Genomic DNA, 13,240 nt, shown 5'->3' on the forward strand with positions numbered 1-13,240 from the left:
AGCCCGCCTCGAACGTTGCATCGATATTAATGGCGCAGGATTTATGCGCCACGAAGGACTCGAAGAGCTCCTCTCGAGCACAGCGCAATGGGAATCCTTAAACGTATTCGTCTGGAGCGATTTCCCTTCGACGACCACTGGGATTTCGAGACTCGTCGAAACTTGTCGCGTGGCTGGAAAACTCGATGACCTGGGGAGTTATGGGATAACAATTTCCAATCGGAATTTAGAAACCTTTTACTCTTCTAATTTTTAGACATTTATGTATTCAAATTTTCAAATAACTCAAGCTTCTAAATGTTCAAATTTCCAACTGAAATTTTCTAAGTATTCAAATTTCAAAATATTCCAATCCCCAAATATCTCTGATTTATAAATATTCAAATTTACAAATATCTCAAATATTGAATATTCAAATATTCAAACTTCCAAATATTTCAAATATTAGGTATTCAGATTCCCAAACATCACAAATGTCTAAATATTCAAATTTCCTAAAAGGAAACTGCTCCAGTACCTGAATCTTCGAATACCCAAATCTTCATGTTCCCAAATACTTCGATATTTAAATATCAGAATCCCCAAAGCCTCCACTATCCACCCGAACATTATCCCCCGTCAAAAAACACCGTCGAAGAGACCGCGGAAACACACTTCCTTTCCATCCTTCATTCCCAAGCAAATCCCCTCGCAGCCCGCGAAGTATTCCCGCTAAAAGGATCCACTTTGCTCATCCCCTCAACCGTCGACAGATTGACGCGCAACCGCCCGACCAGAGGCGCGCTCTTTCCCGCTCGCCAAGAGATCCCGAAACGCGAAGCCTGCCAAATGGGGAACGAACGCGAGAGCAGTGCCGCGTGTTTCGCTCGCCGACGAGAAACGCGAGTGTTTATGAAAGGGTGGTTTCACGGTTCGACACATCGGCGGCGGACTGATCGATCGTCCATCAACGGGGGACCGGAAAAACGAGCTTTTCGGTGTCGACGCTCAAATAATACCCGCCAGTGCTCGATATGCAAAATCGTCGAGCCGATCGACGAGGGGGGTGGCGAGCGAGAGAGCGAAAGAGAGGGCAAAGTGGGGAGGAAAAAAAAGGAACCAAAGGCTGAAAGCAATAGCCACTGCACACGGTGGACAGAAAGCTATTCGCTGCCATAATTTCAGCATTTGGCTCCTGTTTTTCGAGGCAGGTGAGAATATCAGATGGGTTTGGTGTGAGACTATTTTACATTTTTAAGAAGTGCATTTTTAGGGGATTTCGTCCTGTTGGGTTTGATCGAATGCTTTCTGCGAGAGGTGGTACAAGCTGTTCTGTAGTAATTTATTATTATTATAGAGATTAGTATATAGAGTGAGGATTTTTATGCAATTTTATAATTTTGTAGATAGAGGGAGAGAGAGGGAGGGTAAAATAGGGAGGAAAAAAAGGAACCAAAGGCTAAAAGCAGTAGCCACTGCACACGGTGGACAGAAAGCTATTCGCTGCCATAATTTCAGCATTTGGCTCCTGTTTTTCGAGGCAGGTGAGAATATCAGATGGGTTTGGTGTGAGACTATTTTACATTTTTAAGAAGTGCATTTTTAGGGGATTTCGTCCTGTTGGGTTTGATCGAATGCTTTCTGCGAGAAGTGGTACAAGCTGTTCTGTAGTAATTTCTTATTATTATAGAGATTAGTATATAGAGTGAGGATTTTTATGCAATTTTATAATTTTGTAGATAGAGGGAGAGAGAAGGAGGGTAAAATAGGGAGGAAAAAAAGGAACCAAAGGCTAAAAGCAGTAGCCACTGCACACGGTGGACAGAAAGCTATTCGCTGCCATAATTTCCCCACTTATTTCCTGTTTTTCCACCCCGTCGATTTCCAACTCGTCCGCTCGTCATCCCCCCTCCTCGTCTGTCGGCCGCGATACCTCGATACAAGTATCCCTGTTTTCGTTCTGGCTCGCCCTCGGCCTCGCCCCCGGGAACTTTTCACGCCGCCCCGAAAAAACAAATTCAGGCGAAACAATTGAACGCAAAGCTGCTGCATTCTATTTTCTACTTCGACGAGGCGACTCGTGCACCCTCTCCCCTCCCGCCAGGATTCTGCTAGCCTGTGATTCTCCTTTCGATATCCATCGAGATACCAGGGAGGATGGGTTTTTCATTATCGTGACCCCATCGATCGGGCCGCCTCAATCGTCGAAATAATCCCGAGCGGTGACTTCATTGTAATTTCAAATGTCGTCGATGGACCATGGCTCTTCCTCGGATTTTTCATTTTCCACGCTCGCGACGTGTAGTTTCTGACGATTTCGGGACAGCGAATTTGATTTTTGGTTTAATTTAAGGCTGGGGAATTGAATTCGTGATTTCAGCGTGGGCAAGTTCAATTCAAGGGACTTTTTTCTTTTATTTTTTATAGGTGTTCAATATTTTTTGTAATTTATCTTTATTTAGGAAAGATACAATAGGGGTAGGTATTCTGTCTTAGAGAAAGCCCAGGAAATTTCTTACTGCCTACTCGTTCTAGTAGCTCCAAAATTAGGTATCCTTTTCTGATAAAAAAAGAAATGAAATTTCAAACTGACTGTTGATTCATACCTCGAGGCTAGTATCTACTGGTTCCACGTAAAATAATTCTTTCCACTTATTAAAAAACAATGAGGCTACAAAATGAGCCAGATCACTAGCTAAATTATAAATAAATATCTAAATAGAAACTAGATTCTAAATAAATAACCAAATCCCTCAAAAAACGAAAACGTAAATTATAGAAAAAATATAGGAGACACACTTAATAATATGTGACACACATCAATACCCCATAAATAAAAATATCTGCTCATATCGCTCGTGTCACTTTTCCTTACAATCCCAACTATAAAGTGGCAGTAAAATTGTTAACGATCTCTCCTCGTTTCGTCGAAAGCAGTTGCTGGAAATCGGATTTGGCTGGCACAGCGGAGGAACTAGGATATTCGAGACGGCCTCTTGTCGCAAGAGAGTGATTTTTGAAAAAGCCAATTGGACGCTGGCAATTCCATGCAGCGGCGTTTCCGCGTCAGGCAGAGTGGTTGAAGCGGCTGCCAGAACGGCTGCACGTCTTGAAAACTGAGGAACAAGGCGTCGTCGTGCACGTTCGAGCATAAAGAGATGAAATTCCGAGGGGTAGGGTACGCCACCGCCTTGGGACAGTAAAAGTTTGAACAGGACTTCCGTCTTTTCTCCGGTCGCTTCTCGAGAATTTCCGTTCCTTCATTCAATCGTCAGGTGAGCTTATTCCGTCGACGCGTCGTGAAATAGGAACAAAGAACAACGAACACGGGGCAACGAGAACAATGGAGAATGCCGCGGAAGAAACTTTGCGTGCCGACTATTGGGACTCTGTGAAGTGATCTGTTGTCGTTGAGCAACGAAAAAGGTCCTAAGGTGACGATCTCTCGTCACACATTTTTTGATTGATTGATTTGAAATATTTATTGGTCACAATCTAGGCCATCTTTAGTCGCCTTATTTGCTTAGGTCATGCAGAGTGATCGACGAGAGGTGTCAGGAGTTAGTCGTATAATTTCTCGTACATTTTTTCATATTCCTAAATACGGTTAATTATTTTCGCTCTTACAGATTTGGGAGATATTCGAAATTCAAGAGAATACAAAACTGTTGCACTGGTCAGACACAGAAGTGTCAGTAGAATAAGTCACAATTCAGACACATCGGAGTCAGTAGAATAAGACACAGGTCAGACGCAAAGGAACCAATAGTATAAGTCAAAGATAAAACAGAAGAAAACCAGTAGTACAAGTCACAGATCAGACACAAGGAAACCAGTAGTATAAGTCACAGATTAGACACAAGGAAACCAGTAGAATAAGTCACAGGTTAAATACAAGAAAGCTAGTAGAACAACTCGCAGGTCAGACACAACAAAGTCAATAGAATAATTCACAAGTCAGACACAACGAAATAAGTAGAATAAATCATAAGTCAGACATAACTTCAGGCTATAAAATTTCGTCCAGTTTTGACATCTAGAATCACCTCTTAAAATTTCTGACACCTGTTGTCGAACGCTAAAAATAAGTTATTACCAAGATTTTTTCCAAAAGGTAAACTATTATATAAAACAGACCACCAAGTGACGACTTTGCGTATACTTAAATAAGTGAAAATGACACTTAACACAGCCCCGAGTTCACGATCTCCACGGGACAACGCTCCAAGGGCCCAAACGAAGAACAAATATTACCTCTCGAAAAAAATCAGAGGTATCGAATATTTTCGGTCGAGAACAGCGATAAGAATCAGCAAAGGAACGCGTCTCTGTGGAATTTCGCTGGTTGTAAAACGTGGGCGCGCGAAACGGTGTGCATTTATTTTTTCTCAGTCGAATGCTCGGAGTTAACGATAAGGTCATGCTGACGTCGAGATAAGGAGACCCCGATTGGGAGAGAGATCGCGTGCTCGACAGAATACGGGGCCACGAAACGTAATGTTATCAGCTGGGCGCACAACAGCTGCACTAAATTTTTTTCGCCGACAGTTCTACTTTCCGAACGATAACTCGTACGAGCACGCGGAGGTGGACCCGCTCTAGCACGATGACCTATTAAATAATACGACACACTTTGACCTGACTTTGAGCGCGATCAAAGAGACAAAGATGTTTGGAGACTATAAAATAACAGCGAGAGATAATGAGATTTCGAGACTGAATGGGTCACGCTTTGACGAAGAATTTGAAAAGAGGTAATCAATTTAGAACATATTAATGTTATACATTGTTAATCCCAATGCATCTCGCGCGTTTATATTTTCGCCGCGCAAAGGGTCCAGAAATAGAGGGAAGGACTTACAGGTGGGAGGATAGGCTGCTAGAAGAGAGAAAAGAAATTGCCCAGAAGCAATCTCTTGATGGATTTTCTGATTAAATGTCCCACGCAGCAAAGCGCTCGGGGAGATGTATGTATATTTTTTTCGCGCATAATATTCGATAATTCCAGCCAACAATTTCCTTCCTTTCCGCTCTAGGCGGCCTCTTCCCTGCGACCCTTTGACATTAGAAGAACGTTCGCAGTTGGGAAGAACGGTTGTAATGAAAATATGATTTCACCGGAAAAAATTATGGTTTCATGATCGTGCATCTGGAAGAGGGAGCCATGAGCAAAAAAATTCGCGAAAATTACGTCCGACGCTTAAATTATGCTGCGTTTTAAATTGCTAATAACAAACCCCTTAGCTTCGAGAGTACAAACTGTGGAGGATGGGTAGAAAGGTAGAAGAAAAGAAAAAAGAAAAACGAGAGAGTTTTGGATGTATTACAGTCGAGAAAATCTTTGGCTCCTGGAGGTTCTTCAAATTCTATTATGCTTCCTGCTACTCTATTTTTTTTCAGACTTCTCTAATTTAAAGAACTAACTTGCGTAGTCTGTTTTCATCCAACTCGATGGACAGATACATACCTATACCTATTACCTGTATGTTAAGAGTCTAAGTTTGGATTAAGTCTGGGTTATGCCTAGATCAGGGTGACATTGGTCTAGGTTGATTCTGGGTCTGGGTTAAGTCTAGGTCTGAGTTCAATCTAGGTATGAGTTGAATCTAGATCTGGGTTAAGTCTAGGTTTGGATTGAGTCTAGGTCTGGGTTGAATCAAGGTCTGAGTTGAATCTAAGTCTGGGTTAAGTCGAGATTTAAGTTGAGTCTAGATCTGGATTGAGTCTAAGTCTGTGTTGAGTCTAGATCTACGTTGAGTCTAGGCCTGGATTAAGTCTAGGTCTGCGTTGATTCTACATATGAGTAGAATCGACGTCTGGGTGGAGTCTAAGTCTGACTATAATCTGTGTCTATGTTCAATCTAGATCTCAATTAATTCTAGATCTGTATTAAATCTAGGTCTGAATGAAGTCTGCTGCAGTCCTTTAAATGCCCCCTTCCCACTGTTCTATTTTTCCCAAACAGCTCAACCTGAAAAAACTAACTTGCGTAGCCTGTTTTTATCAAATCCGATGAACCAACACACGCGTATACATTAATGGTCGTAAATATTCATCCTGGGGAGCCGATCCAACGAAGATTAAAAATGACGGAACAACAAAAGTTCGATCTGGAATAGAGAAAGGGCAGGGCGGGGATAGAGAAACAGAGAAGATTAATGAAATATTCAGGAGATTAGTTGTATCCAGCGCGCAACTTTGAACGTAATCTATTCGATGGCGGGGATCCCGTTCCGCGTCGTTTTTCTTCCTCGCCTAGTGGACGCTTTTTCACCGACTGGGGCAAGAGACTACGAACCGAAGCATGACCCACACGCTTCCCTGATACCATTCACGGGATTCGAGACTCGTTTCCTTATTTTCCTCCTTTTTATCCCGCCCACCAAGCACACGTACGCAGTTAACATCACCATAAAAATCACGAGGGACCTTAAGAATGGCGATAGGAATTTGACCTTCCTTTTTTGGAGTCTAATGATTTTTTAACTACTTCTGAATATATTTTTTCATAGACTTAGAATTAGGATAACATTTCAATGGTTGACTGAAATTAAATATTGACAGGCTTACTGTTCCATAACAAATACACAGATCTGGACAATTTTAATGATACTATGATTTCTAGAGATGGTTAAAAATAGTTACCAAATTCTTATTCAAAATTTGTATCATTTTCTTGATCGCAGGAGTGAAAGAGTACTGTTTCTGGTGTACTATGAAATATGATAGTTATGATGTCATAAATATTCGACCATAAATATTCGAGGATGGAACGTAGAAAAGCCTCCGCTATATCTGATAGCTTTAGGAAACGGAAAAACAACAGCCTCCGTGGCGCAATCGGCTAGCGCGTTCGGCTGTTAACCGAAAGGTTGGTGGTTCGAGCCCACCCGGGGGCGTTTATTTTTTTTCATTTCAATTTCGCGAAAAAATGGTGTCACAGCGTTATTTATACCTTCCCCGCGTGTAGGAAAATTATTCCTAACATTTTACAATCGAAAAATGATTAAACTGTGCCACGGCTACCGTTTTTATATTTATTCCTCTGCTCGACATCGGATGGAACATTATAAAATCCGTTCGCTAACGGATGCAGCGATTGGATATACCGTACGCATCGATACAGCCTTTATGAAATATTCACGTGATCGTCTCGCAAATCTTTTATAAGCTCCTCTCGCGTTACCTCCCCCGACGACACGTGCACTCATAACCTTTATGATACGCGATGTTCATTCGAGAGCCAGAGACGCATATTTCTTTCATTCCACATTTTTCAAGAATCCTGTCCGATGAAATTATTAGACCGATGTCGTTTGACACAAATTCCACCTCTCTGTTGTGAATAGCTTCCGATCGTCGTTCGAACAGATTATCGATGTCATTTAAAATTTTCCAATTTTCAGTTTCTAATAAAGTGACTGCCATCTTCTTTATTTTTGATTTTCAAAATAGTGTACCTACTGGGTGGATTCAGGATTATATGAATGGAAACTTATTTTTCAGATTAAATCATTTTGTTTCCTTATCGTCAGTAGGCTCGTTTGGTATTGTATAATGCTTACGCAAGCTGCTGATGAGATACTGATAAGAATATGCAAGAATTCTTATCAATCCTGAACAGTTTCTTTAAGTTCCGCTAGAGGGCCGCTGAAGAGTAGTCTTTCCCACAGTTGAAGTTCTACAGTCGATCTTATATGTTCGAGGCGAAAGAGAAACTCGGTAGTCATTCAGTGGGTGTACTACTGATCGATTTAGCAGATGATGAAAGCTGGAGATGATCCGTGATTAAACTCCGCTCCCTGACTTCCATCAATCGCAACGACGGTCGTCAGAGGAATTTCTGATGCTAAATATTGTTTAAGTCAATTTTCAAAAACAGAATTTTTTCATTTTTTGAATTCTATATAGCGTAGGCAATACAAATCGAATAATCTGATATGAAGTTCCAATTTTCTCAAATCTTCTTTATTTCGTAAAAATATTACTTCCTAGGGAATTTAATTTCAATTTAAAAAGGATTAAAAGATTAAAAAATAGTGAATTTATATATTTGAACATGAATGATAGAGAGAGGACTGTACCAATTTTTCCTGAAAACTCAAAACCCAGAAGCCTTTCGAGATTATAAAGAAAATAATCCCATTTAACACAAGGATCAAGTGACAAGTGGCACCCTGCCTGTCTTCTTAAGGAGAATAAAAATTCCCAGAAATCTAATCTCGAAAAACACTGCAGCTCCTCAAATCCCTGTCTAATCCTTGCAATCGATGACCCCCCCTGTCGAAAAATTCGAAACCTCGCAACAGGAACGAAACTCGGTCACCGTATCCTCCCTAAATCACACTGGCATCGCGCGAAGTCGAAACTACCCGTGTGGCAAGTGGCTCCTGCAAGAAGCCAGGAGCCGCGACTGCCAAAAGGGGACGGGACCAAGATCGCGGAAAGTCGGTAAGCGTGAGTCAACGACGCGTGGCGAAGTGAGCACCGTGGCCGATCGATGGCTAAGGTCAAAGCGATGGAAGTGACTCGACAATTTCGAGCAGCCGTGGAGGATGTGTCAGATTTGCCCGTCCGCAAATTCGTCGCCGCGGTATTACGCGGTTATGGTGCTGGGCTCCCGACCTCATTTAACTTTCAACTGCGTCGGGAAACGCCGCTCTACGTGTACAAGCGCAAAACATCTGCCGTTGGCGCGTGTTGGAATTCCTGTTTCGCTTGACCCCCCCCCCCCCCTCCCATCTCGACCCTATCCCCCCTTCCCCTGGCCTCGCTATCTACCCACGCCGACTGTCTTTCCCACCCTTGGACCTCTTTCACGCGGGGATACGTGTGTATCGCGAGGCGCGCATGATACATACCGAATCTATATGCAAAACAATGGAAGCGTTCGCACGGAGATTCTGGTAAGATGCAGTATCGCGGTGTTCGTTTGATATAGAGCTGTGGGCTCAGGGAGGAGTTCAGTCTGGGACACGTTTCTGAGGTCAGCTTCTATAGTGAGAGATCGTTATGGGCTTGGAGGTCTGAGAGGCGAGGTATAATGAGGAGAATCTTGGTTGTTTTAAATGATTTTGAGACACTGTGGCTCTTTACTGATTTGTTCAGGTGTGCTTGGAGCGTTATTTAATTGTGAATATTACTGTGCTGGGGGGTTTTATGAAATGAGTCTTTTAAATGTTCAGAATGTGTGGAGATAAAAAGAATTGTAAGTTCAGGATAAAGAACTACTGTCTTTTGTACTTTCAGAGAGCTAAGGTCCTCCTATAATTTCAATATAAAATGTACAATGTTTTTTAAATTTATATTTCTGAGTTACTGTAAGTCAATGACCCTGGACCAGTAAATATTACCTATAAGAACTCCTTATCTATTGTACATACTTATATCAAAAACCCCTTTTCAAGAGATACATCTTACATTAGAGAGGACCCCTCAGAAGAAGCGATCTTTTAACATCCACTTTCTTATATCGTGCGAAGGAAATCTTATGGCAGCACTCCACAGCACAGTTAACCCCTGGATCTGTAGTACACGTGCGTATCGTCTTAGCGGAAGCCTGATATGTGTGATACATGTAACAAGGGAGACCATGGACGAGGAAAAAGGGGGATTAGGACCTACATCGTGAGGGTTTGGAAGCAATTGGAAGGACTTATAGATCCTGGAAACGCGATACTTTGGATCGGGGAGAGTGGATGGGTTCGTGAAATACGACGAAGAGGGAGGGTTCGATCTGAGCGGTGGCCATTTTCGAATTTTAGGACCGAGAAGATGGAGTGGACTGGTTTCGATTCAACTGCTAGAGTGGAGTGGAGGAACGAAGGGGGGCGTGTTTGACCGGTCAACCGATTCGATTGACTTCGGATGACGGTACTACTCTTTGACCAAGGGAAGCGATCAAGAAGTAATAGTTTGATGGATGACTCGACACGGGAGTAAATATAGGTGTGTGCAAATGGAAACCTGGAGCAAGACAAATTGGGGTGACTGAGAATATGAATAACCAAGGATTTGAATATTAGACTGCACTTCAATACACTAGAATTTGGATTACATATTTAGAGGATTGAACTTTTGGACATTAGAATATCTAAAGTATTGAATATTAGGGTCTTTCAAATATTAAAATTTTTGAAATATTCGAAATTTTAAATATTTGAAATTTTGAATATTTGAATATTTGAATATTTGAATATTTGAAATTTTGAATATTTGAATATTTGAATATTTGAAATTTTGAATATTTGAATATTTGAATATTTGAATATTTGAATATTTGAATATTTGAATATTCAGATATTTAAATTTTCAATATTTGAATGCTTGAAAACACCTGAAACCTTAAAAGAGCGAGTATTTGAAAACAGGTTCCAGCAAAACTTCCCCAATTTGTACTTCCCTCTCAGGCTCCCAAAGGGCTGTTCACTCCTTAATGACGCAGCGCTCGCAGGTCAGCCGAAGCAAAGTCAATCGCTGGCCCTTAAGTACAGTAACCCATTCCTCCCATCCTGTTTCCGAGAAAACACTACCCCAATACCAATTAACCGTTCTCCCCGATCAGTCTGGCCCTCCTCCAATAACAGCGAACTTTCTCTGGAAAAATAAAGAAGGAGCAAAGGGGCGGCGATCGACGAGGACACGAGCTAGCGGGCAAGAAGGTGGGAAGTCATTATCGTGACAAAGAAGATCGAGAAGCCTATCAGCGAGCTGCAGGCGGAATCGGGAAGCCTCTGGGGCCGTTTCGCGATACACCGGTCAAAAGGACAGAACGAACCTTCGCCTCGTCTGAACCTTTTGTCCGCTGGCGCGAGTAAGGGTTCATTCTTCTCCCTCCCCTTTCCACAGTAATTCCCCGTGGTCGCTCCACGGAAACGTAGCCTGCACGCTGCTCGACCGTGAGAGTTCGATCAACCCTTACGTCCATTCGTGTCTCACCCCCTGCCCTCGCCCACCTTCCCTATTCGTTTCCACTTGCTTCTTTCTCTCTGACAGAAGATGGACTCGATCGTGATTGATCATTCTCTACGATCTCGGCGAACGATTGATTTTAAAACCCGAGTGGAACGTCTCTCGAAACTTTAAACGCTTCGTACGTCGAGCTCTGAACGAGGTCAATTGTGCCGAAGAAGTAAGAAAGCGATAAGACTGTGGGGGTTAATTTTACTTCTTTGAAGGGAGTTCTGAAGGAAAGCCTGTATTTCTGAGGCCTCGTTAGTTTCTAAGATTCCCTTTCTCATGCCGATGGTGCAGCGTATGTGACACGTTGGTGAGGCAGACCCGCGATGACCCACATATGACCCATGTCCAGTGAAAGAGTAAAACAGTGGCAAGCAATAATTCTGCCGTTTGAAAGCTCTGTGCCGCTCGTGGAAACGACTTTAATCGCGTCTGGAATCCCACAGGCTGCCCTCCAGCAACCTCTGGCCGCCATTATCGTAAATTAGTCCGCTTCAAAGTTGCTTCGAACACACTGAGTCGGCTTATTGTTTGGCCAGTCCCCGTTGTCTTAATTTCGTTCTAATTTCTTTGCGCGCATGCAGAAACTAATTACCGATACTTGGCCAGTTTCCAAACACCCTTGCACTGCCCACTGTTTATGGGCATGTGAATTTATCGCGCTGCAGAGAAGAGAGAAAAAATATTCCTTGAAAAATTTTGCTCAAAAATGCGGGAAAAGTATTGGCTTTTCCAGTCGCCTAAAATATAACAAACAAAACTTGGATTATTTTTTCCAGAACCTTCAACTATCACGAAACTATTTCTGCAGTGCATTACAGCTCTGCTCAAGATTCCATATTAATCCTAAATTAATCGTGAAATTGGTTCAACTCGTACTTCCTCGGAATCAGAGGAGCCAACTGTACGCCAGGAAATTTTACGATAAATTCTGACAGAGGACAAGTGCTCTACACGAGGATCGTGTATCTCGTCTCGAAGAGCTCAACTTCTCTTTATCTCTGCGACGCCCATCAACGGAATAGCAAGTTCTCTGTTCCGCAGATAACGAGGCGAACTTTCGGCCAGTCTGCAGGTAGTCTAGGTGATACATGGATCATTAGGGAAACTAGTCCCTCGGTTATCATCGGTTCGCCCTGGTAATCCTGCTTGCGCTGCTGCTCCTCTTTGATCCTATCTGGACCGATTCTTAAGCTTCCCTTACGTTAAGGGATGAAAAGGTAACTAGAGAGGCGATGGGAGGACAAGAAAGAGGGGTATGACCAAAAATCATGTAGCTTGGTCTTTGCTATCTGATAGACACACAATGAGTAGGACAAGTATTTAAAGGGTTAGGGTCTAAATTAGGTCTGGATTAGGTAACTAGAGACATGGTGGGAGTAAAAGACCAAAAACCACACAATTTTCTCTTTGTTACCTGACAGACACATAGTGAATAGAACAAATATTTAAAAGGAAAAGAATAAGAATAGTTAGGTCTAGGTTAGGTGTGGGTAATAATTTTTAGGGGAAGGTGGAAGACGCCACAAATATGAAATGGAAAACGCAGACACAAAACTAACTAGATTCCAAGGTTCACACCAAAAAATGGCCCCCAAGAAGGTGCAAAGTTGAGTGCACGTAAAAGCAAGTCGCGAAAAGAAGAGGGATGGCGAGGGGCAAATAGGGGAAGCCTGTTAACGAGGGAAAACTGTGGGAAAAAGGGAGGAGAAAGACGGGCCAGAGGAAAAAGACTCAGGATTAACCACATAATTGCGCGCAGCTCCATCGAGGGTCCTTCTAATTAACACACCTCATTAACGCCTCTGCGCACAGGTCCAGCGAGGATTAGCTCCCACCGAATTAGCGGAAACGAGGTCCTGCGCTACGTCCCTTCTCACACCTCTAACTTTTCTCAAAGCACACGTTCATGGAGCCCCCTCACCCTCTAGAAAGACCCGCCCCAGCGAGTCACGTTAATCAGAGGATCATAGAGGGGCCAGCGAAAGCTGTCGGTCAAGTGTTGTCGCTAACAACCCCCTACCCTCGTTAATTGTCCAAGTTCCAGGCGAAGGAAACGAAACAGTCGCAGCACGACGATTCTCAGCGCTCGCTCGTTCGAGAGCGACTCGTTCTAATTTCGAGTCGCTATTCCTTCCCAGGACACGAGGGAGGAGACGTCTCAGGCGTCAGAGGGAAATACCGAGGCAGACGGCAATAGGGACGAGAAAAATCCACTATGGATACAGAAAAGTTTTCTTTTCTGCAGTACCCGCCCTTAACGCGGCTTTATGAAAATCCTGTTAAGCCCACTCGAGCGAAA

At 42.9% G+C, this 13,240-nt stretch overlaps 1 protein-coding gene and 1 non-coding gene across 2 annotated transcripts in view; one reads left to right on the plus strand and one right to left on the minus strand.

The window, feature by feature from the left end:
• The window catches only part of Nachra3 (nicotinic acetylcholine receptor alpha3 subunit), a 90,347-nt gene that overhangs the window by 46,253 nt on the left and 30,854 nt on the right, over positions 1 to 13,240 (minus strand). The window lies entirely within an intron of this gene.
• On the plus strand, positions 6,805 to 6,878 carry Trnan-guu (transfer RNA asparagine (anticodon GUU)). The gene has a single exon. It is a non-coding gene; the product is annotated as a tRNA-Asn (tRNA).

Source organism: Calliopsis andreniformis, chromosome 1 (genome assembly GCF_051401765.1).
Source record: "Calliopsis andreniformis isolate RMS-2024a chromosome 1, iyCalAndr_principal, whole genome shotgun sequence".
NCBI classification, from domain to species: domain Eukaryota; kingdom Metazoa; phylum Arthropoda; class Insecta; order Hymenoptera; family Andrenidae; genus Calliopsis; species Calliopsis andreniformis.